The following is a 27,287-nucleotide window of genomic DNA, read 5'->3' as shown; positions in this document are numbered from 1 at the left end:
AAATAAAATAAAATCTCTGAAAGAAAGAAAAGTTACATTGAACATATTACCCCGCACGCAGGCGATCGACAATTGAAATGAGATTTCTTATTTTATCACTTACCGTTTTTTTTCTTGTTAATAATCGAAATAATCTGGTCATACAACGTTTTCGATACTAGGCGCGCCACAACTGACACCCCCTCCCCGTCACTCACTGACAATGTAATACTTTGTAATTCTTTCCGATGAGATCTTTCATTGGAATGCCGTGAAAAGTAGAACGTGCCGTTACCCCCTTCCCCTCCGCAAAATATGAGACAAATTGTTTGCTGGGTATAAAAGTTATGCATGGTTTACTTTCAGAAGCAGCATCTCGGGAAATAATTAATAGGATTGGCCCCCCTTAAGACAAAAAAATGTGAAGGCCGTCTGGCACACTTTCAAGGTATGGCTGCATATTGCAAAAATTTCCAGGCCTCTAGGACAATTTCCCTATAAGTTGTTTAAAACCGCAAAAGTGGGTCCGAACAATGGATAGACAAAACGCAAACAATAGCACTTTTTTATTTCTTAAAAAATGTGTTTATTTCTTAAAAATGCGCCAAAAGATGACTGCCTTTTCAAGTAAACAAATAGGACTGACTGCCAGAGATTTTGTATAAACAAATTTACACCGTCGCGAAACTCAACGGCCTCGTTTTCTCGTACTCTCCAGTTATTAAAGAAATACCCCTTCCACCATAACATAATCTCCTTCTTCTTGTCACTTCCAATAAATCGCCAATCACGACGATCATACCAGAGGTACTCGCTTCCACTTTTGCTTGATAAACGCTCCCAGATAAAACCTTTTATAAATCACGCAAATTAGACCATTAATTGTTATTAATTATTATTATTAATCTAAGGTCTTATCTAAATTAAATAATTACAAAACCGATAAAATTTAAACAAGATTTGCGCATTTACAAAACGATCTACAATGAGACACAAATTCAAATGAAATGAACCTCAGATCTACTTAATAATATGAAACAATCCCATATACAGGATGTCCCGTCTTTATTTTTGGTGTTTAGACCGAAATAACGTTTACCTAACGTTGTTTGCACAACATTATACAGTTACAAGTATGACTTAAATGGAAGATACATTGTATATGATCCATTTTCCTGCGAACATAAAAAAGTAATACCTTCTCTGGACAGGGACGCCCTAGGTTCCTAAAAGTGTAAAAATGTTTCTATTGAATTTCCTAGATAGATTACTAATAATGTAAGAAGTTTTAAAGTTTCTGAGACTCAAAGGTTTCAATGAGAGTAGGTATTAGGGCCCTTGGGCCTGGTCTAATTCTGGAGACCGTGGGAAAACATTTTGGCATTTGGTCCGGGGTATGTATTTCGGCAGTTGACCAGGAGTGTTATATCTCAGTAGTTAGCCCTGGGTACAAGGTCACATTTTGGCAGTTGGCCTGGGATACAAGGTAAAATTTTGCAGTTGGTCCTGGGTGCAAGGTTGAATTTTGGCAGTTTGTCCGGGGTGCTATATTTCGGCAGTTGGCTCGAGGGCCAGGGTCATATTTTGGTAGTTGGCCCACCATCTGGATGCCATTTTAAACCCACCATCTTGGATGCTATTTTGGACTCGGTACCTTGGACCTGCGTCATCGGTGGTTGCTGGAAAAAGGAAGTACATTATTGAAGCAGTTAAGATGCGGAACAATTTTTTAAAACGACCCCCCCCCCGCTCCTAAATACTTTTTGGTAAGGGTTTGCGTGACAGCCTGTATATCATGCTTTTAACCTTCTGTAATTCGGAGTCGTAAAATCCACCAACACATGCTTTCCTTTCATATGGGACAGCGGTATTAGAAATAAAAATGCGTGTCAAAGAAACGATTTAAACGTAAAATAAACGTGAATTCACCTGAATACAAACCTCGTAGTACCTACGAACAGTAACGGTAGAATTACGTACGCAGATAAATAAACTAAAATTTCCTGCCGTAATCGTTTGCAAATAACATAAAAAAACGCATATATCATTATTGGATTACATTTAAGTCAAGTTTATTTGGAATTGCGAAAATTAGCAAAGCCATTGTTACGAGTTCGTATTTCGAGTCCACCATGCACATTTTTCATTGTCCGTTGGAGGCGATAATTCTAAAATAATGCATTTATATATTTATATACCTACGTACTGCTTCCTCTAAGAATTTTTGTTTGGTTTAGAGAATTGTTGTATAAATTAAACAATACCTGTATAAACAAATATAGCAAACGAACTCCTGGGTATGGCTATAGGCTGGCATTGCGTAATATATGGTTAAAGCTATGCTCATTTTGAATTTCATGCAATTCAGTTCATAATTAACGGAGATGTCAAAAGGCCTTCCTTACTTTTTTGGCGTAGGTACATTCACGAACTCCGATCTAAAATTTGATAAAGAATCCACCTGCAAAATTTCATCGTTACCGGTCCATTCGTTTTCGAGATATCGCGCTAACGGACAGACATCGCAAGGAGTTCGTTAATAAAGATAAATTCTCCTTACAGGACTCGGTGGGTTTGATTTTAAGCTGTGTGAAACGGAAATTTTTTCACTGTATATAAATGTGTTCTTGTCCAACCCAGAAGGAAATAGAATGTCGTATTTCTCTTTTTGAACTTAGTATTAAATAGTGAAAGCGTTCTAACTGAGTTAAAATTATATTTAGTTAAGAATTACGATGTGGTTGTAGAAAAGGAAAAGGGGCGTTATTTGTTTGTTCATCATTAAAGGGATTATTAAATTATCCCTGATAGCGTAAATAGAAAAAATAATGGAAGCTGCGTTTGAGTAATTCATTGTTTGAATATACGTAAATATTTTGAAAATGTTTCTTCGTATGCCAATAAAGTGGTCTAAGGTGGAGGAGAAATTTTTGTATATTTTGTGTTTTTGTAGACTCGCAAAAACGCAACCACTACTGTTACTTCGGAATCTTCATTTCTTTACTTTCACTTGTTTGTTGTAATTTCAAATACTTTTATAACGACGACTTAAAATCTCTTAGAACAACATCTAAACTTTCGTCAACTTTACAACCACCTAAAATGCTAACCAAAAAACCTTGTTTTTCCTCATCTCCGCCTATGTAAAACATCCTTTCCTTCTGAACTTTTCCGATCTATTTCCGGAGGATAACAGTATTCAGGTAAGAATTTTCTTCCAAAAACAGCACCAGCGTTGTTGGTTTTCAACAATTTGAGTGCGTTTGAAATTGAAGGTGATTAAAAAAGTTTAATTTTGAAACTAAAAGACTTAAGGGTCATCATTTCAATTCAGTAGCTCTGTGTGTCAACTTGGACATTTAACGCGCAAGCAACTTGCGACAGTAAAACTTACTAGTCGAAACGTATACGAGACCTCCGGGGAAGTTTTCTGACAAATTCAGGTCGATTCTGAATTTTCGAGCATGAGTGACATTGTCGCCCGACATCGACAGTGCTATCAGACAGCAACTTGCGTGAGAAAACTTCCCAGTCTATTCCCGCCTTAAGACCATTTGGGATTGGTAGTGACAAGAAACATTAACCGATAAACAATTAGACATGGCTGTTGAGATTACAGATTCGCCATTGAATAGGTGGGCCCTAATATGGTAGAAGGGGTTAGTTGGATAGTTTTTATGTTATTAGATTTGGTGTGGATCCGAAGGGGAAAGCACGTCGCCGCCCAAGAAATCAATTAGGTTTTGTATGGGAAACAGTTTATTTTAGTCCCCTCTACCGCCCACATAGATACTTGTTACATCCTATAATCTATATAGTAGTTGCACTAATTGCGGATATGGGGGCGATTTTGTGCAAAAAATCGAGAACCTGGCTCTTACAATTTCAAAACGCAGCCCATTTTACATCCCTTAATTACATAGGTTCATTTAGAATAGCCCATATATATAATTGGATTCCGTCTATAAATTATATATGTCGCAGCCGTTTAATGAAATTGGACATTTCATGAAAAGTCTAGTCCGAGGCCTAGTCATTTAGTGAAACGCTGAAAATTTGTACGTGTGGGGTAATTTCCCTTCCCCTTCTAGATCGATAAGGATACCATTTATCGATCTCTAATGGGAAGGGAATCCAATCGCTTGGTCTTGGAAAGTAAACTGTTCCACAGTTTCATATAAATGACTAGACTTTTCATGAAATGTCCAATTTCATTAAACGGCTGCGACATATACATGTTTCGTATTTAACTCGGAAGTGTGAACACATGTAATCCAATATAAATGGGACAAGTTACGCATACATTCATTTGCAGCCTTTTGGATGAAATGTGTTTGTCTTTTAAAGAACAATTGCATGAAATAAATCAAAACCACCACTTGACATAATTCGGCCTTTATTTGATTTATTTTATTTCCACTTTTGGAACAAGCAAATCTGTGCCAGTATGACCTTTGTAAGATATACCCTGCTGAAAATATCGAACTGTTCCTTGGCCTTGTCCCAATAACTTTTAAAGGGATCGAGTTTAACAGTTCATCTAAATGTCGAACGTCTCTAATATAGAGGTAAACTAAACTTGGAATTACGGAAGTCATTATTTCGTGGTAGATTAGCAAAAATTCCTTAACGTAGATATTTAGGAAACTTATCTCAGTAATGTGCGTTATTTGCGTTTGCGTGCCTATATTTATTGTTTTTTTATGGCAAAGAAGTAGTTCACGGAGTGTAATAATTTAAGAAAAGTCACGTTCTAAAGTCACTAATAATCTACTATTTAGTTTTTTGTATGCGAATATCTTATGTTCTTGAAATTCATCCGTTCCTGGGGTTCAGATCGTAGCACTGAGCTAAAAGAAGGGACAAGCTCACTACAGATTTGTACGTAAAGGAGGCTATAGTCTTTCGTTTAATTGTGTTGCATTTAGGGAAAATGTGTTTCGTTTCTACTACCCTATAGCAAATGTTCTGTATTTCATACGTTCATCATAATCCCCTTGCAAATAAAACAAGCAGACAGAAATAAACAACACCCGAATTGGTGTAAAATAGCGTAAAAATTATGAGAATAACGGACTTACCTCACAGAGGACTGTCACAAAGTGGAAAATTTGCATTTTATTTAGCATTTAATAACGGTAAAAATAAAACAATACAACAGTTTGTGGCCACGAGATAGCGCTTGCAATTTTCATTTGGAGGGCCCATATTTTAAGAGAATTTATTCTAGTTCAAGCCAACTACTAAAAGGCTAGACTAGCCTGACCCCGGCTCAACTAAAAGAGTCTGGATCACTCTCTTCTTGTTCATTTCCATCCTCGTCTCACCCTTGCCAAATTGTGCATAAGGAAAAGGGAAAACCTCTCTAGAAATATTCTCCACGGTTAACGCCACCACCATTTTCGCTTAAACCCTGTACGAAGCCCTCTTGTTCCTCCCAATTTTAAATGTCGACTATGCGACGACTTCATTTTTCGGTCATATAAGGTAAATTTATACATAACAAAGATAAGAAATTTCAATAAAAGTTCAATTTTCCATTTTATATGAAAAAGCAGGAATATAAAATGGAATTTTCTACGTAAAAAACTTTAAATAAGGGCGAGCTTTATTGAAGGTCGATATCCACTCGCGGTGTATCTATAGATCGAGTTTTGATGTAAAGACCAAAGTGGAAGGCAGATCAGAAGTGTTGGGTAAATTTAAGTTCGAGTTGGCGGCAATAAACTATCGAGAGGCCACCTTTAGAAACAACGAGGTTTATGGCTTAAGAAAATGGTTAAGTAATGGCCGTCCGATAGCGAATTAATCAATCAATACGCACCCCAAAAGGCCCCTTTGTGAATTAAACCAATGGACGTTTTCTCAATCTCCGGTAACCTTTAAATAACGACCTTAGGTTAACATTAGTTCAATTAGGTTGTGCCAATTAACAGAGACCGAAGCGAACGCGCTACCAATAAATTCATGAACTTTTCGCGGAATAAACTAATGCTTCGGGCATAAATTTGGAATATCGAAAATAAGTAAAAATTGAGGAAAATTAGTTTTCGTAATACAAACGTAACTCTCCCCATTTTTGCGATGCACATCTATGTATTGATCTAGGCCAAATAGGATATGCGATTCAAATGGAATCGTTCGTATGAATTCCCGATTTATTTCTATGTACAGTCAATTTAAGCAGTTTCCAATCAGAGAATGTAACTGTTCCTTTTAGTAAAATATGAGAGATGAATAGTGTTTCATGGTTAATTTTTTCCAATATTTACCATTGCTAAATGATTTTAGATAAAAATGTATTTATTTAGGTGGTTGTGTACCTTTTAAAAGCATATAAATAGTGATGAATGGAACACGTCTCTGACAAAATCCCAGTTCGGTTTTCCACTTTGATCCAAAAACAAAATATTGCAAGAGAAATATTAAATATGGGTTCAACTACTAAGTACAACAACAAATTTAAATGACATGGTTCCAGTTTGCCAGTAATAACGAAATATCAAATGCTGACTCCTATGTTATAATAAACCGGTCCTCAGATATGTTCTTCTTCTGGACTAGTCTTAATGCTGGATCGGATCTCTACGACGCAATTTCCACACATATGCGGTTTTCTACAACGTGGAAATTTCTACGACGCAAAAAATTCCTTTACCATACAAGATACCGAAAAAATCTGAAAGCAAAATATGTTCACAATTACCGTCACCGTGTTTTTAAAGTAGTTCAGATCACCAGTGGCGAGTTTTATTCCAGTGGCGTATAACTTACGTTTTTTTTAAACGAAACAACCCGTATTTTATTGCAGATTTAGAGAGTATGGAAACTGTTTGGAACATAGATTCTTCTTTGCTTGTCGCACATAATTTCAATATCTGGAAAACCAAGGGTAGTTAGCTTGACAGCGTCTTCAAAAAATTGTTGGAGGTCGTCGTCTTAAAGCTGATCTTTGTAACGATTTATTTTCTCCATTACAAAGCATTATTATTGTTCACGGTTTATTACTTGCTGAAAGATCCCCGTAACTGTTGTAGCAATTTCATAGATGGTTCCGTCTATTGTTGGAATTTAACAACGCAATTTTACTGCACAGTACGTGTCGATTTTAGTTTCTGTTGCAAACCGTATAGAGTCACACTTCGTTTAAACAAACAGCTGAAGCGTGAGTTAGAACGCATGGAATTTTAATTGCCATCATCCATATATATTGATCTCTGACGAACGGATTTATAATTTGGGGATTGTGAAATATTGTTACCGTTGAAGGGACAAATGGCCGTTTTGTTCGCATCTGAAAGGGTTCTCCCTTCGAGTTCAGAGTCAATCTCTTAATATACTTACTTATATTTTTCTTTAACATCGTGTAGTGTTGGACACACGTTTTCTGCCAAGGGATAAGAAGCTACTGTCTAGACTTTGGATCGTTCAGTTCGTGTAAATATCAGTTTAAGTTTCTTTGATATCAAAATTGGCTCACTTTCCCAAGGAAAAGAAGCTATTGTCTGGACTTTGCTCGTCCGTCCACCTGTAAAAGTACGCGCAGTTTAAGTTTTTTGTCCGATTTGCTCTAAAGAACTTTATTGATTGTCGACTTCATCTGCTCGAACCATTCTGGGTAGATAGCTTTGGAAATTGCGCTTCACTGGGTCACGTGCGAGTCTGAGCGTGTGTATTATTCATCTGCGTTTTTGATGCGGATCTTCTAATTCTAATATTTCGTTTGCAGTAAATTGAGACATGTAAAGTATTCGATTCGCCTCGAGTGTTAATTTGGTAATAATCTGTAACGATCAACGTTTTCGATATCGAAAGAAACCGATTCGGACTTCCACATTCGTACTCAAGTACACGTACAACGTCGATATCTCGGAAAATAAAACAAAAATTATGTTTTATTTCGCGAAAAGAGGTATACAAAACCTAATAAAATAAATTCCGCTACTTACGACGGAGTTGTATTTACATTGTTTATATGTTTCGCAACGAGACGAGTACGTAGAGTAGAGAACAACGAATACGTGCTTGTCGGTAATTGAGAAGAAAATTACATTTGCGCCCTTCGCGACTGCATCTTAATCACGATGCAAGTACCTCGGGACTCCCGGATTGTGAAGTGCTAAACATTGGTTTTGCCTATAGAATACACACGTATACGTACAATATAAGAACCTATATTATTGCGAAATGAGAAATAGCGAAAATGCCTTTCGGTAACAATATATTTGTGTTTAAACTTAACTAAGATCATAACTAGGAAAATAGACGACGTAAACGTGCTCGAGCTTCGTATATTACACCTTGGTTTAAATGATCGCATATTTTATCACAGTATGCACATTTTATATGCATTTCTCTCCGGTTTCCTTTAGTTAAACCGCACCGAGATGCATTATTTAAATAATGACTCTGATTTATGGAGGCTCTTTGGTAAGTACACCTATCTCATGTAGTTGTAAATAATAACGAACTACCAATTTATTCTGCGGCCCTGATATCCTCTTAAATGCAACATTATTTGGAGTATTGGTATTCCTGTATACGGATTTTATCTCCGGAAATTGCGCGAATTTACATTAATGTTTACAGTGTCTGTTAGTTTTAGGTTTGGGAAAAAGGACGTTATTTTTTTCATTCTTGTTAATGTTGATAAGTGCTAAGTGCGCTAATGATACCTTCTCCGAACGCTGGCCTACGATAGGTGTAAACATTTTAAACAGGCATGGAGGCGTTTGATAAGTTTATCTCATGTTTTTCTCCTTTCGTAGATAAGAGTTTTGTTATCGCTAAGGAATTAATTAATTTTTCAAACAGATGTTTGTCGCAGGTGCGCGAAGAGAATATTGTTTTTATTAATAAATTGGGAAGTGGAATCGAATTTGCGACAAGAGAGGGAAAAGGTGTTAAAAGTAGAGAAAGTGTTGTAAAGGGGGACGTTACCTTTTGCCGAAGGCCTGTTGCCTTTCAGCGTTCGTCCTGAGACGAATTCAATTTGGTGTTTCTATTTTTGGGGGGGTGTTTGAGTTGGGAATTGCGGTGTAAGACTGGATTTTTTGGATTATTGACGTTGTCTCAACCCACGGAAATAGATATTGGAGTGCCACAGGGCTCCATATTAGGCCCTGTGGTGTTTATTATTTTTGTTTTGTGCTGGACAGGTGTTTTGTGGGTGGCATAGTGACCGCATGCCCACAGCAATATTTACCCGTGTAGGCGGGAAAGAATAACCCTGTCGCAGAGGGAATTGCGAGTCTTAGGAGTCGACCAAACAATGGCAATTAGTTATATTGGTTATATTGGTGGAAAAATCACACAAAAAAGTAAAGTAGTAGAAAGTTGGTTGCTCTCGGAGAAAACTGTCAGGCAATTCGCGTTGAACCGCGAGAGAAAATTAACGTGAAGCAGTCAGCGCGATTAAGTCGGTCACCTGTAAATTATTGCAAGGTGGATTTCATATTGTGTTATTCAGATTAGTAAGAAGCGGCCAGCGCAATTAAGCCGGTTACCTGTTGTTACCAAAAAAATGTCAACGGTTCTTTAGTAGCGGATTTGTCGAAAAGCAATGATGGTTTTTTTTGTTGTAATATTTCCATTTCCAACAAAATTTAGATTCATATTTGAATTACCCTCATAATTTGATGTTTAAACGCTACTGTAACATGGAACGAAAATGTGTCGCAATTAAAATATGGAATACCTAATTTGGTTTACGCTGATTACTGAAAGTGCAGTTGCGAAGTTATCTACCAAAAGGACTTTTTCACTATGTAGTAATTATAGCCACACAAATTAAAACGTTGACTCGACATAGTTGAACACTAACAAGATGATGCCATATTTAAACTCAAAAGAAACTTTGTTCACAAGGGCGGTTACAAACATTACAAAATGACATCACACAAATTACATCGTACATCGCGATAGTGTGATAGAAAGGGCACTGACGAGCGTCGCAGTCTCAAGCTGAAACGATACTGCAACCTCGTTAAATCAGAATTGGTTCATTTTCCGTTGGAAATGTATTACCATTAAGCTTGTGTAAAAATTATAAACTCCGCTTGAGGACGTGCTAACGTTTATTACCATATGTGGGGTCGGACTATAACTATAAACGTTATCAAGTAAAAACGGAGAATCCTTAAAAATTTCAGCGAAACGACCCCTCGTCTCTATTACACTCTTTCCTTTTTCAGCGAGTGTGTCGTTTAACGTAAGGCACTATTTGCGCTTATTTTCCGGTAATGGGGTCTGGAAAAGAGCATTTACCAGTACCGTACAAAACTGCATTTTCGATAAATTCCATTGAATCCTTCTAAATGTTAATTCTCTCTGCGCTAGATATCAGAGCACACATCTTTTTGGTTTTCTTTTATTTCTTATACTCATTTCAATGTTCTATCAAAGACTGCATTTAATGGTTAGTTTAACTGAATATTAAAGGACGATTTACTGCTAAACTACCACAGTCAAATCTTTGTGGAAATATTTAGATCTGATTGTGAAACTACCTCTTCGGTGACGAAGTTGTAACGTATAATTAGTTACTTTTAGTAATACTATACACCTTGACTTCTGTGGGTTGCTTCCTAATTTTCTTTTAGTGCTTTTCCGTTTTCGAACTTTCTTTTTTGTATTTTTGATAAGCTAATTTCCTTCTGATAACACTCTTCCGGGGATATCTCTGTTTCCTTCAGACATTTTGGCAAGTACACATGTTTTCTCTGAGAGTGATTTACCAATTTCCTGACCTATTGTTATTCTTCGTAAGAAAGGTATTAAATTAGATATAGGAAAATGAACCGTTACAAAGTATATACAAAAGAACCAAAACAATATCATTCGCCTATATACACTGTGCCAAGATAACAATGTCTATCGTGATGATTTACGAAACCATAGAAGATACGACGATGGGCAAATTTGAGAAAAGATGCGCAATTAAAGAGTTATAGAAGGCTTTAAAGAAAACTAGAAAATTCCGATTACTTCCGAAGATATGCTAAAAATCCGAAATTTGCTGATTTAGTTTTTTTTCCGGAACAAATACAATTGAAATATCTTGAAGGGAACGGTTACAAACTTTTTGCAGCGTTATTTATGGTTGCGGCGGCTGAAACACAATTCTAATTCAAATTAAATGAATTATCTTTTGCTTCTATCTTCAACTTCTAGAACCAACACAAATATGTACTTTCGGAACGACACTTTTCGTAATGAAATACCAAATTTAGAAACGCTTTTGGATACCGGGTCTTCAGCAGAGCTAGTCGACTTCACAAATATACGGTGTGGTCATACCTTCGGGGCGGAAAATAGGTGCTTCGTTACAATATCGCCATAATCAACGCAGATCAGGAATCGAGTGGCCTCCGCGAGGGGGGATAAAGGTAAACTGTGTTAAACTCGGGAGATACTCTTCAACCGACAGTAAAGGCAAATGTTACTATGTTAGTTTGGCGTAAAATCTTCAGAAATCATGCTCTGATGTTAGGCGAAATGCTGCCGTTCGCTGCAATTACTGGCAAGGACGTGGGCAGAAACATAAGATGGAAAAAATGGGAGAGATAGGGAAGACGCAAGGTTGAAACGAAAATGTACTTACATGTGAAGTTTGATAAAGGACTGGGGTTAAAGAGAAAACAAATAATTCGTGTAATATTTTTTTATTAATTCTAGAAACGAGAAAACGACTTACTAATAGAATCTCCGTTTGGTCTTAATGCGACACTGTTTTCTTTCCCACATTCACATAACCAATAATCTACCTAAACCCAATAAAACTGTCAAACGTAAAGTTGGCTTAGGGTAAGTGAAGCCATCCGTATCAATGACGGCGCGCCGATATTAATTAATAGCCTTTTGTTTTTACCGGCTGGGCGTGCCTACTGTCTAGGCCCGTTGTAAGCCTGGAGTTACGTTTCTGTAGTAAGTGCTCCGGTTAATTTAAGAGTTCGTGCGGTTCCTATCAGTGCTCCGTGCCCCAGAATGAATCGAACCCTCAGTTCAATGTAAGTACTCCGTGCTTGGGTCGTGCGGGTTCACCGCGATGGGAGATTCCTGCTAGTCCTAGTTCATTGTGAGGGTAGGTTTCGCACAGGAGGATAGTGTGTACGGATGAGAGCCCTGGCTCCTTTAATGCGCATGAGGGTTACGTATTACATGTCCCTGGGGGTGGAAGCGTCATAAAGCTTTTCATGGGAGTTACGTTTTCAGCGTGAGTGCTTCTGCGACAAATTGTGCTCGTCTATTGGTCCGCTGACTTGATTAGACTCTTGCAGACTCATGAGGGTAGGGACTGCACCGGGGGAAATGTTGCCGCGTGGCGATCCTCTGTTCTGGTTAACCCAGCTACTAAGTGTAGCATGTTGAGCGGTGCTGAGGAACATGATTAGAGTAGCTATGTAGCTGAAGATGGAGGTGTTGTGTGTCTTGTAATTGCAGTAGTCCAGTGGAGTCATGGAGACCAGGCTTTGATGATCCTAACGATTATTGATATTGCTATCGCTGTGCCTCTCATGTAGAAAAGAAATGATTAATGTTAAGTCAATTACCGCATGGATGCGTATAAACCTTTCTGTCTCTACCTACGAAAAGGTAGACTAGTGTCCTCGTTTGCCAATTATGCAGAACTTTGTTAGAATATCATCCCTTGAATTTGAATAGGTCTGATGGTCGAACACAATAACAAATTATCAGATTAAATGAAAAAAACGTTAAACAAACGTGACCGAATGAAATGAAAGACACTGCAGGAAAAAGATATGGAGAAATAAAATACCAAAAAACAGTATTAGTGAAGAGACAAAATCCTCGTTGGTGGGTAAAAACAAAGGTGAGTAAGGCGATGGTGTCACGTTTCGTAAAATTTAATAACTATTTCTCGTGTACACGGACAGCAACAGCTTTATTAATGGGTGTCGGGAACAAATACGTTACTTATTTTCCGGGAGATGTCTGCCACTCACGACTTAACAAGATGACGGACGTTTGCGGTTCCATCTTCTCGCATTTATTCCGAGCCCTCCGACAAGTTAAATAAGCCGCCTAAGTGATTCGCGTCGCGTGTGTATATTTAAAGGATGAAACTCAACGACGCATTTCTCTTTTTGCTAAGGGATGATCTAACAAAAAAGCGTAGAAAAGCTGACGAAAGAAAACAATTAGGGAATAAACATTTTACAATTTTAACTGTTGCGCCCCGTTTGGTTTTATCTGGCGCACTCGCTCTTTATACTTTCTGGACCGTAAAGTGTTGTTAGGACAGCTTTATACCCATGCCCGCCGCCGCCGCCATTTAAACTGAACAAAAAGCTTTTGGGGCTTTGTGAATTATATATTGGAAACTTTGTTCTATACGCAGACTTTTCACTTACTTCTGATCTATCGCCTTTTCTAAAATGAAAAAGCAACAGCTTTATCGCGATTAAACGAGAAACACTCGAAATCTGTGTAAAAAAGGATTTGCCTTTTTCGCGTAATTATGAAATCAGAGGGGCATAAGCGTTGGGGTCGTCAAAACATAGAGCTTATCCCGCACATAATTGAGCGAGTAAAGCTCTCTCCCATATTTATCTTGAAACCATGTCGCATACAAAAGTCGAGTAAAGCCCTTTGCACGAATTTTTCAAAAGTCTGCTGCTAGTTGACACATTTTAATGCCATTGTGAACTTTAAATTGACGGGCGAAAAGGAATAAAATTTAAAACAATGAAATGCTTTTTTTCCTTTCAAAAGCTGTCAAAAGTTTCGTAAACGTTGAAAAAATGATTGTATAACGACTTTGTTTCGTGTTAACGTTTGTTTTCAGTTTATGAAAAATCAAAACTTTCACTTTTTTCCACTCAGGCGCTAATTTAGATATAATGCATGATAAATGTTGGTTCACTGCACCAAAGAGAAATTGTTTTATTAATTTAATCTGGGGACGGTCAATGCCTATAGCAATTTTAAAACGTGAAAGGAGACGATTTTATTATTAATAATTCAATCACGAAAAACAAACAGTAATGAAACTCGTCGGGCTTCTGAAATTCGCCAAATCGTAAATATTACCCGTAATTGTTTTTGAGCTGCGTTGTTGTATAAGGGATTAAGCCGCTAATTGGAATAACCCACCGTTAATTAAGTTTTCAACGACAAAAGATATATGTTCGCAGGCTCTCAAGTTTCGAAAGACTGTTTTAACACTAGCTCGATAACCGGTTTACGCAAGTGATGTCTCTCAGCTCAGCTAATCAAGATTTTTTTGTGCAATAGTACAGATATTACCAGGAGGGGTTCACTACACGAACATTAGAAACAATAGCTTACAAATTATTAATTGATTCTATGTCTATGGACCACAAGGGGGCAACATTGGATCGGTATGTTTCAAGTAAGGAGATTGCAACCAAATATTTTTTCAAAATAGGACAAAGGTCCAAAATGTTTGATTTGCAAAGCCGATTATAAAATTCCCAAAATTTACGTTTCTTCTTTTTTTCTTTATAATTTATTATAACACATCGAAGAATTAAATTACCGGCTCGTCTAAGGATTGGGTATGCTTTTCGCAATTTTATTTTTTGAAATTTTCTTACATGGCACATCCCCAAATGCTTTGAATTTACAAGATGCCCATTATGTATTAAATATAGTATATATCTCCATAAGTATCGAATGTATACAACATTTTTCTATATGAAAATTGTTAACATTTTATTTCCCAGAATAAGGCACCATTCAGTTGCTTTATTTCAGAAAACAAATGAGTTACGAAAAACAATTGAATTTTTTTAAATAGCAGTGCACCTTTTCATTATGCTCATTTGATGGAGATTTTTTTCTCTTTTCGGTGATATACCTAACATGTTAGTAAAGGGTACTAAAAAATGTTTTTAAAAAAGTTTATTGTAGGTAATTAGATCAATAAGACTAATCCAGATATCCTACAGCAAAATAAAAACAATGAACGTGTACGTTTCTTATTATGCTTTGAAAACACAACGAAATTAGCAGTAAAATGGTAAAATGAGTGTTCAAAATGTGGCATAACGTATCACAAAAAGGTTGAAATAAGAATTTATTTCTTTTACGCGGGTGCTAACGTGTTACGTCATTCAAAAGAGAACAAAAATCTCTAGCAAATGAGCCTACTGAAAGTGCGAACTGCTATTTAAAAAAATTAAATTGTTTTTAGTTATTCGTTTGTTTTCTGAAATAAAAACAATGGAATGCTGCCTTATTATGGGAGATAAATGTTACACAACTTTCACATTGAAAAATTTTGTATACAGTAAATATTTACCGAGATATATACTATATTCCATACATAATGAGCACCCTGTATATACGTAATAAAAATTCTGGTCGCGTTAAAATTTTGAATCTAAACTTAATTTTTGAAAATTTGAAACATTTGCATAACCTTTAAATTTTTCATTCAATAAAATGCGATGTTGTAAAATTTCAAAGTCGATTGTAAGGGTTTAATTCTTTATAATGATTGTTGAATTATGTACCGTTTTCAAAAGTATACGGGGGGTCCGGTATAAGATATCAGACCTCGTATCGGACCTACCTAACTCCATTTTTTTAAATGGAAAAATAACATTACATTCTCTTTTAACAAAAAAAGTTATAAAAAGTTTAAATGATTATATAAAAAGTTTAAATGATTAAAAACAATACAAACAGACTTTTGAATTTTTTTATTGTTATATTACTGTAAAAAAAGAATTTAGTATGCTATCTTTTTTTATTAATCTTTACAGGGTCTCTATTTCAAAAATTCAGGTTAGGTCCGATAAATTTTTTACCCGTTTACTTATTTATACATCATATATATACAATGTATTAAAAAACATAGGGTCATTATATGAAATTGACAATTATTTATATTCTAACACAAAAAGAGCACATGACGCCTATATTACTTTTTTATACAGGGTGGTGACTTGCGTAACGCATCATAGGGATTTCAATGTAAAATTCATAATAACCTGCGATCGCATGCGATTATTGGCTCCCCAAATTATTTTAGAGCAAGTATTAAAGTTTTTTGTAGAAAAAAATTTTTACGCCGATCAACCGTATTAGTTTTAAATTTTTTTCATATAAAGACGGAAAATTGGAAAAATAAAACCCGCATCTTTTTCAATAATCTGCAATGCCCTGGAATTTTCTAAAACAAAAAGATATCCAGTTATCAATTAGCAGCAGTTCAAAATGGATTTTATGATCGACTTGGTTACTTTCTTGCAGTTAATTGGTGACTTATTCGAACATTTATTGTAAATTGTTATATTAGGAAACCGTTTTTAGTAATTTGGTCTTTCTTCATGTTGAATTCGCCGTTCTAAATATAATACTGTTTGATAGAATTTGATTTGTTTTATAGCAGACATTCCATGGCATGACGGATATTGGCGTAGTTTTTGTATTATAAAATTCCATGGCATTACAGATTATTGAAAATGATGCGGGTTTTATTTTTCCAATGTTCCGTCTTTATTATGCAAAAAATAGAAAACTAATACATTTGATTGACGTAAACATTTTTTTTCTACAAAAAACCTTATTACATTTTTGCTCTAAAATAATTTGGAGAGCCAGTAATCGCATGTTATGAATTTTACATTGAAATCCCTATGATGCGTTACACAAGTCACCACACCACCCTGTAGAACTACCAATTATGGAAATACCGTATAAAAGTGAAAATTATAGATCCTTATTGAGCGGTTCCAAATTGGAAAGTTCCTAAATTTTGATATATTACTTGTTATATTTATATTATATATCATTTGCGATATTGCTTTTTATACATTAAAATATTTTTACTGCAGATATCTAGGTTTCAATGGTGAACAAAAGATGGCAGGATTGTTTAAAATGACAATTTCTTGGTTGTTTGAAAATTTTTATTAGTTCCAAATATTTTTAATTTCAAATAGCACACAAAAAACAAAGTACGTAAAAACCCATGCGAATAAAACAAATAAATCATATAATATATAAATAAATAATGCAGATAACCAAGAAATTGTCGTTTTAAACAATCCTGCCATCTTTTGTTCGCCATCGAGACCTAGATGTCTGCATCAAAAATAATATTTAATATAAATATGATACATCAAAATTTTGGATATTTGACACTCTTTTCAAAAACTTCAATGCATATAGGGTGGTCCATATGAAAAAATGTAGTTTAGGGTCGCACAAGAATAATCAAACACCCTGTTTAAAAACTGTGTATCGCGATGGATTCTATATATAAAAAAGTGCTCTAAGAAAGATTTTACCAAAATCAATTATCTTTAATAATAAGAAAGTTATGAGGCATTAAAGAAATCGACTTAATTCGAGAAACGCCCCCTAGTGGCCAAAGGATTAGAGATAGCTGAATATTGTTTGCGTTAGTAATTTTCTTTTTAAAACTGAGACCAGGCCCCTAGGTCCATTTTGTTCTATCTCCTAAAATAAAGGACGTGTCCAATTTGGATCACCCTGTACTTATCTAGCACTTTTACGGTTTCTGGTGCTTTCATTTTACGTAGATACTTATATAGTACGACTTCTTCACTCTAATTCTACTATCAAATGAACTTACCTGACGTTCGATGGAAATTATGAGGCATCCCGTCCAAATATATTATTTATGCTTAGTTACACAATTTTTTAGAGATCAAACGAGCGCATGATCTCCGAGATCCGCCCCACTAGTAGAGGTAGGTAAACGAGAAATCTTCTTCATAGTTTAAATAAAGCGGCTTGTAATTCAAACTGTGCGGAAGGAGTGAAGAGTATTACATCTTTGGACGAGATGCTTCATATAATTCCGATCGAAATTCAGGTTCATTTCGATTGAGGATGCATTGAGTTGAGAGTATTTTTACACCAAACGAATTAAATTAGGGAAAATAATAAATTCTTTATTTTGCGATAAGATTGTCGGTATTTCTTGAATTCTTCTCAGACTGAGAAACAGAAAACTTGAAGAGAAAAGAAGATCAGCTCGTTCTAAACTATCCTCTGACTCCAGTTCCGTTGTCTCTATGCAACATTGATGGATCGATGATTAAAATCGACAAGTTTGTTTTGCTGAAACTTTTTCGGAAGTATGATTTCTTCAAGTGCTCCTAGTCCATCGCCAGTTGTAGATGTTGTTTTAATCGATGGATTATTTTTTTTTGCATCTTTTAAAAGATCTCCGGTAAGCCTTTGAGTGATTTTCTGAACACATCCTCGGCAAGATTTGTGCTGTGTCAGCGACAGAAGTACATCTTACTTTTGACAGATAGTTACCCCTTCCATGAAGCACACAGAACATGATCGTTGGGATCAAAATAAGGAAAGATTACAATCCTACTCAATTTCTGTTTCCACTCAGAAGCAGCTTGCAAATTTCATAAAACCATTTCGCAATGATAGCCCAAAGCCTCTCTTATAGATTGCTTATACCGTTCATAGACAAAAAAGACCTATTGCGCTTTACTTGGAAGGAAAGTTGTGTTTGCCACATATGAAGATAAGTGCTATAAATTTGTGACAAGGGATGTGGTAAAAACTGAATTGTGCTGCAGTCACTAAGAGGCAGATTCTCGAATAATTTACCATCTTGGTAAACTACCAACAAGGAGCGAAGTCATTATTAGCGCTTCCGATATGGATATTGCTGTTATTGCTTTGGGAAATGTAAAATTGACGCTACCATCAAGGTATAGATGGAAATAAGTCTCTTTTCCAATAACACGCAGAAATTCATAAATCTTCGAGAGATGTTCGTGAATTTGGGTGTTGATGTGTGTAACGCGCAGGGTAACGCGTTACCGGGTTCCCACGCATTTACCGTATGTATGACTTGTGTATGGTCCTCATGGTTTAGTTCATCGCAATTTGAGCGAATGCCACCGAAAAATGTCTGAGTTTCTACAATCCGTTTGATTGAAGTGGATGGAACTATGTGAATCAGACGTTTAGAATCAAATGGTTTGAAAGATCTCAGTAGTCAGTATCCTATCGCTATCTCTGTTGGTTATGCTCTCCCGTGCTTATCTCTCACACGCTCGCACTCGCTGAGATTTACTATACCTAAATTTTTTAACTTCTAAGACGTCTGCCACTATTAAAGCTACACTTAATATCGTCTGCCAGGATATATTTGAAAGTAGTGACAAAAAGAGGAATTTTTTATGAATAATTTTTATACGGTCCTCATGGTTTAGTTCAGGGGTGTTTTTCCCTACATTGGAGGGCGTCTTTCGCTACCAACGCTGCACTTGAAATCGTCTGCCATAGCATATTTGAAAACTATGGAAAAAATGGGATTTCTTGATACAAATCTTTTCCGTGACCGTAATAGTTTGGTAATTTAGTTGATCACCTAAAGAAGTCACCTATTTAGCGCCGCCCCAAGTTAATGCTGCCACTTACTACTGGCAGACTAGTGATTTTATTATTAGTTTTCAACGTACTTTCAGCCTGTATTGTCGAATTTTTTGTCGATTATGGTTTAGTTACTATGTACGCTGCCTCCCGGTCTATAAAGCTTATTTTGATAAATTAAATGAATTCTCTTATAGGGATGGCAGAAAGGCACTGGAGTATCTTTGGGAGAGGCGCATTGAACATCAAGGAGATTAGAGGAGTATAGAAAAATGATATATACCTACTCGAACCTTTCAATTGTTTCCTTTGGGTTTTCTTTTCATCTCATCTACGCATTAAATAAGCACGAATAGCAACTATTTTACGTATTTTTTGAAATGCCGATGCACATTGTCCGTGCGTAATAAACGGTTTACGCGTATCGCCTACCAAATATTTTCGGTGACAACTTACGTTCTCTAATTTTCACTTGTTCCTGTTCATCACTAGACACCCCCAAAAGAATACACAATATAAAACGCTTGGGACTAAAATTTGACGAGCAAATACCATGAAAAATGAATAAAGCAGTACGAGTACCGAGGCGGAGACTCGTTTGAGGGTTAATTTAATTAAACTCAAACACACGAGATTAATTAAAAAATCAAGTTTTCTTTACGCGTTTCCTTTACAAAATGTCGTGTTTACGACATTCTTAATGTATACATACCCCTGATTGCGTGTCTGAAGCATATTTACCAATTTCGGTTTCTAGGTCATGATTAGACGAACAAAACATATGGGTGGTATATGAAATTAACGCGTGTCAAATAAAAGCACTTTCTCGCTGAAACATTCAGGATTAATTTATATACCACCTGCAACTCACATCAATTCAATATGCACCTAGTAGATTCAAATGACTTATGTATTAACATGCTCCCGTATTCCAAATTGATTTTATGATGACTAAGATTAGCATTTCTATTCTAAAACTGATTTATGACTCTTGTTATTTACGAAATATTGGAGGTTACGCAGCGAAAGGTTATTAGTTGCTAGTTGGTTGGTACCGTTGTTTAGAATGCGAGAACACGAAACCCAATGTAATATTCTCGGCTAAATCTACATTTCCTTTTCTTATTTTCATAAAATTGACATTGGTCGGAGGAATCACAATGCCGCCGAGATGGTAGCACACACTCGAACAACCCCTTTCCCAGTATGTGTATTCTGGGCACACCCCGTGTCACTACAATACAGTAGTATTAGCATAATGGTCTGATCAATACATAACTTGTAATAGAGCAAAGCTACTACATCTTTTCATTTTTCATTACGGCTTTTGTCGTTGTCCTTTTCGTTATCCTGCATAATGACAGGAATGGGCCTGCATGCCAAGTGAGTAGGAAATTTTTTCTACGCTCTTCTCATTTTTAACGCTCTTCGGTATTCTATTTCGGATAAATCTACGCGATGATGCAGTTACGTTGTTTAAAAGGGCAATTTTGAGACTCTGACGCAACTAACGTCGATAGAATCTATGACGTTGCACCCTACCAAATCTATGTCACAATTTAGATACGCAAAGGAATATTGTATCAAAGCGCTCCGGAAAATGAAATGAAAATCAATATTCCCGAAGGAATACTTTCACATACGTTTTTCTTGCGCGTTATAGACATCTCCAAAAAATTTAATTTACGTATCCAATAAAGTGTTGCACAAATTCGTGTATACCGCACTTTGTTTGACAACTTCTATTCTACGTTCGTAGGTACGTTTGTCATTTTCGCTTTTAAGTATTCCTAACTCCTTATAAAATAGTGCTAATATATTGACAAATTTGAATGGGAAGGGGTTTATTGGAAATTCTCGAATGTCGATATGCAATCTATATTTCTTCATAGAATGGTATTGAATGCCTAGAGTGGGAGTTTATTTTGAAGCCGTTCTGTTTCTATGTTAACCTGCCTGTTATCTGTATATTCCTTAAGGAATAGTAGGGATGCGTACTTTGTAGCTTTCTGATCGCCAACCCGCACCCCACTATCATCTCAGATGCCCCCAACAAACATGCGCAATCAAACCGGTGTGTCTGGCTGAAGTGCCCTCATGTTCACGACCACTACCATTTTTCTCTTTACAGTGTAACAGGAGCTTTCTAATGGGGATTGATTTGTTTCGAATTTTTGGTAGAGTTGGTAGGTTTTTGGCCTAAGTTTGATAGCAGAGTATACAGGGTGGTCGAAGTATAGTCTTCAAAATGTTAGTAAATGTAGATTTATGGGGAAGTTCGTAATTTCCATTTCAAGTTAGGGATCATATTTTGGTTATAACGTGTACACCTGTAGCTTTAGGAAATCGTGGGCATGTTGCTGATAATAAGAAATAAATTTTATCTTAATTGCTTCTATGGGCTCAAAAAACGCAACGTCAGGGTGAGGGTTTTAAAGAAACGGCCTAACTCTCCGTGCATTTCCGGGGTTACAACGAATCCAATGGTCTTTGGAAAAAAACGACTCGCCTAATTAATTACTAAGAGGCATTTTGCAAGTGAAAAATAGGTAGGGATTAATCCGGAGAAGGTTAGGAGATTAAATTCGGTCTTCGACTACGAGAGATCTAGTCATTGCATTGCGAGGACGGCCGAAAAAAATTGCTATTTTTGAACCGACGAAACGCCACTTAAAAAGTTAAAGCGCAAGAGTTTACTGTTTGTTGGCCGTAGTAATATAAAACTTAAAAGAATTTCGAGCTTTGATTAATATCACGCGACTTTTCCAAAGAAAACAAATTTAGGGTTAAAAGGTGCAAAATACCGTCAAGGAAAGGAAATTTTCGAGCGAATTTAGGTTGCGCGATCTGAAGTAATTAAACGTAGTATTTTAACCCCTAAAGAAATGATTTGCACCAGTAAAAAAAGCAAGGGAATTTTAAGCCGAACTTGAGTGTTTAAACAAAGAGACTAGGCCGTTATAGGTCAAGGACGAGTTCAACATGTGTCGTTAAACAAAGGATTATTGATAACAGGTAGACGCAAATATACAATTATTAATTCAAATAAACGGGTGCCCATTTACAAATTGGAATTTCATTTTACTATGAAAAAAATAGCGGCTCAATTTTTTCAACGGTTGAACAATTATTTAAAAGGTTGATTTATGACATTTATTTATGGAAAATAATTTCAGTCAAATTTTTTTGCCTTTATTTTTTAGTGGGCGGGGTTTCAGCAAATGCTGCTCTACCAACCCAACCTACATTTACAAATATCCATGCCCGAACCCGGATTCGAACCAGGGACCCTCAGCACCACAGTCCAGCGTTAACTGAACTGCGCCACACGAGCCGACTCGAGCCGACCACCACGGCTGAATTGGCAATAGCCCATTCGATCCAACCAATGTTTGAGTACATTTTCGATTGTTTCGGGCCTTACCTCAGCCACAGCCAATAGCAGCTTGAATCTCGGTTTTGAGGTCTTGAATTGTTTCTGGATTGTTGGCGTAACATTTATCTTTCACCGCTCCCCAAAGATAATAACGGGCGCTCAAAAATGAGTTGCTGTCGAGTCGCCTTTGGAAGTTCAAGTTAAGTACGATTTCCCATGTAAACAAAAAGGTACCTCGACAGCAACTCATTTTTGTTCGCATAGTAGTCCCATGATGCCTGGATAAATAAGAAAGTTTGCACAGCGCGTGCGCAAAACGAAATTTTGAAACTGGCGTTAAATTTGCTTTTATTCCAAGTGGCTATGTATCAAATTTCATTTAAATATATTCATAAATATGAAAGTTTGCAATTCGGTCTGTAAATGGTCGAGATGCGCAAAAGGTACTGTGAATGCTGATCGATTAGGCTCAACTTTTGGAATTGTGTTTTATATGGCTAAAGCTATGCGCATATTGAATTTCATGCAATTCCGTTCATAACTAACGGAGATGTCAAAAGGGCCTACTTTATTTTTTGGTCTACATTGCCAATTCCCGAACTCCGATCTACAAATTTGATAAATAATCCATCTGCAAAATTTCATCGTAATCGGTCCATTCGTTTATGAGTTATCGTGCTAACTGACGAACGGACGGACGGACAGACAGAAATTGCAGTAGTACTGAAAATGTCGTCGGACGCCACTGAACTATAATTATCGTGACGCAGATAATAAATAACGAACGTTTAATATCCCCGTTTTGCGATCGAACTTTCAAGTTTAAAGAAAACCTCGAAACCCCAGATACCAAATTTCGTCGAAATCAGAATTTTTTCGTGCCCCTCTTGTGGTAGGAATTTTGAAGAAAATTTGCAAAATCGGAAAGGACATACCCCAAAACCTATTAAAAGACGTCTTTCTAACTCTTGTGGTTTCCGAGACAAGAATTAATGAAGAAATGCAAATTTCACCCCTTTTTTATTGTGGCTCCCAAACTAAACACGTTGCACCAACGGTTTATTTGGAAAAAGTGCTTGTTTTGATCCCCTTTACCATCCCATTTTTTTACATGTATGTAACACACAATTTATCATATGTGGACTTATCTAGAGGAAAATAAGGTTTTCCTTTTGAATTCAGTATTAAATAACGAGTCGTCCAGATTATAAATGTTTAGTAAAGGGTGTCCATTTTAATTATTTGATCAAGAGAACGTTAAGTTTATCCACTGCGTCCAAGATAAGAATGTCTAATCACGGGGGTGTAGGAAACCATAGAAGATTACGGAAAAGTTGCGCAATTAAAGAGCAATTATGATACTTTAAAGAAAATAATATAATTCCGATTATTTTCGAAGATATTCCAGAGAAACCGAAATTGACCGATGTTGTCTTTATTTTTGTCTGATGTGATTTGGACATATTAAAAAAAATAAAAGACACTTCCTCGTTATTGCCACTATTTGAGCTCTACAAGACACTATTGAGAGATTTTCAATACAACGTTTGAAATCATGATCAATTTTATTATTTTGTATGACCCATAAAAAAGTACATACTGTATTGAGTAGATTTTTTATTACGAGGACAACAATGTACGGCACAAAAAAGCAAAAGTTAGAACTATTGGTTTCAATAGGATGGTGCAATTGCACACAACGTCATCTTCGTGCGTACCTATAGGACAAATTTCCTGGAAAATGAAAAATTTGTCCGGTAGATATTCTCGCATGAATACGGCGAGCTTTTCATTTTTGTAACTCGACTGTATTCGATTTCGATCATTCAAATATTGGTCTTAAAAATCACCAATAAGTAGATAATATAATGAAACGGAACTATTTATTTGATTAGATTCTATAAATACATCATCCTTCGCTTTCTTCCTATGCATCGATTACATCATTTGTTCCGAACGAATAAAAAAACGAGAATAAAGAATAAAAATGTCGAACACGAATATGGTTCAAAAGACCATTCCTTTTACTACATTAACTTTTCGATTGGTTTCCGATCGACATACAAAAGGCAGAAATTTCCGCACTATTTTTATAATCTCGCCGGGACGCTGTACGTACACATTTTTCTCGCTTGATTCTCTAAGGAAGGATTTGAAAAGCTCGTCTCCAAAAACGTCAGTCCCAATTGTTTTCTCGTTACACAATCGCGTTATGCGCAAAGTGGTTCGGTTTAGATTTAATTAGCGAGGAATGACAGGCCTGCCAAATTTAATGATTGAATGCATTATTTATAAATTAAGACGCATTTTCACGAACCATGGAAGTGTCAACACGGATGAGGAGCGCTGTAATTTAATTAAAATGGCTTTGTGTTCAAACATGTCCACAGTTTTTGAGTTCCACCAGCAACACGTTGTGGCAATGCGAATAAAAGTCTTGTACGAGGACGAATCAAAAACTCAGATGAAAGATTTATTTCGTGTTTTGTGTTTCTGAGAACTCCATAAGTGTGATCTTCGGATCTTTATATATAATTCGAGTGAGACTACAAAATAGATTTTCCAGAAAAATCATTCGCTTCGGAAAATTTTTGTTATTGTTCTTTTTACGTCGTTCGCTTCCTTCTTTTTGCCGCGATGTATTATAGAAAAAAAACACACGCTCTTGCGTTCGAACCCAATATATTTATCATTGTTAGTTTAAACTGTGGTAAGTTAGAATAGAAACGTAGCCCCCGTGTAGGAATTTTCTTGTAGTATTCGTCGTATATCCGCAGTAGAAAGTTCATTTTAATTAGGACTGTACTGGCTATGCCCAGTTTGAATTTCATGCAATTCGGTTCATAAATGTCCTCGTGTGAGATCGAAGGGACTTTGGCATATTTTTGTGTGGCAGATCAGTATTCTATTAACCAGTTTTTACTCCACCATTAAGATTTTGTCGGGGACTACAATATTCCCTTTGTCGATACCCACTTCCGACGTCCCGTTCACCCGCATTTCGCGTTTGAAGTTTTCACAAATACATTTGCAAAAATGCACATTTTAGCATTGCGTATTATATCGCTAAAGCTATGCCCAGTTTGAATTTCATGCAATCGGGTTCATAACTAACGGAGATGTCAAAAGGGCCTTCCATATATTTTGGCCTACATTGCCAATTCACGAATACCGATCTACAAATTTGATCGCAATCGATCCACCGTTCTCTTGTAAATCGATGACCATGAAGCCATTGAACGAGCGGACGGACAGACGAATGAGCGAGCGATTGGACGATTGAAAGAAAGCCTGATGTTAGTTTTGCTTTTATTTAAAGTGTATATGTATGAAATTTCATTTAACTGCTTCCATAAATAAGAAAGTTGGCACTGCACATCCTACACAAAATCAAATTTGGAAAATGGCGCTACATATTTGCTTTTATTCCAAGTGGCTATGTATCAAATTTCATTTGAATGCCTCCATAAATAAGAAAGTGTAGATGGTCGAGATGCGCAAAAGGTACTGTGAATGCTGATCGATTAAGCTCAACTTTTGGAATTGCGTTTGATATGGCTAAAGCTATGCGCATATTGAATTTCATGCAATTCGGTTCATAATTAACGGAGATGTCAAAAGGGCCTACTTTATTTTTTGGTCTACATTGCCAATTCACGAACTCAGATCTACAAATTTGATAAAGAATCCACCTGCAAAATTTCATCGTAATCGATCCATTCGTTTATGAGTTATTGTGCTAACGGACGGACGGACAGACACCGCAAAATTATAAACTCGCTAGGAGCTCGTTAATAATTTGTACACACACATACAGCAACCTTTTCGAGACGCTCTCTGAAAAAAAACACATTGCAACTATTTATTTTAGTAATTTTTTGGCGGTTTTTTTTCGTTGGAATTATGCGGAAGAAAAATTTCTAAGTTTAAAAAGAGTCAAGGGTCCATATGAATAAAAGGGAGCATATGCTTATACTTGCAAAATAGAAAGTAAATGCTCGTAAGTGCTCCTTCACACTGGGCAACTTAGCAGCGCTGTTGAGCAGCGAGACGGGACGCAGTGCAGCGCTGTTGAGCAGCCCAGTGTGAAGGGGCACTTACTTTACTTTGAATTTTGCAAGTATATGCTTCCTTTTATTCATATGGGCCAAGGTTTCAGGAACATTTGACCAAAGAAATATTACTCATAGCAGGTTCAAGTTTTTATTTTGTCGATTGTAATACGAGTTTTCGCCATCATCTCATACGTTCGTCAATGAATTATTTGTTCTAAATTGTGTCTAGTTTTGATTTTGAATTACACGCTGGAAATAGGTCGTATTCAGTTACTTCTGCAACGTTGAAAATAACGTGCAGCTTGATAAAAATAAGCTGGCTTTACAGAACTTCGAAGTTCAGTATACAGCCCTGAAAGCCCGGCGAACCAATGAAAATTAATAACGTCAACAAAGAAAATATTACCAAAAATGCTTGAGGGTACACATTACTTTTAAACAACACAGAAGATCTGCACATTTTGGGACTTTTGGGAGCTACACATCCCCTCTACCACCCAATTTTTGGCATT

The 27,287-nt window shown here is 36.4% G+C and overlaps 1 long non-coding RNA gene across 1 annotated transcript; it reads right to left on the bottom strand.

Annotated features, from left to right (window-relative positions):
• Nucleotides 1-532: 532 nt before the first annotated feature.
• Nucleotides 533-20,189, bottom strand: LOC116168149. Its single transcript, XR_004144716.1, has 2 exons — nt 20,057-20,189; nt 533-1,658 (listed from the first exon to the last, which is right to left on the bottom strand). It is a non-coding gene; the product is annotated as an uncharacterized LOC116168149 (long non-coding RNA).
• Between the last annotated feature and the right edge of the window lie 7,098 nt (nt 20,190-27,287).

This window comes from Photinus pyralis, unplaced genomic scaffold, assembly GCF_008802855.1.
Source record: "Photinus pyralis isolate 1611_PpyrPB1 unplaced genomic scaffold, Ppyr1.3 Ppyr1.4_LG4, whole genome shotgun sequence".
NCBI lineage: Eukaryota > Metazoa > Arthropoda > Insecta > Coleoptera > Lampyridae > Photinus > Photinus pyralis.
The sequence above is the reverse complement of the archived record's forward strand: the minus strand, read 5'-3'. Positions and strand labels throughout refer to the sequence as shown.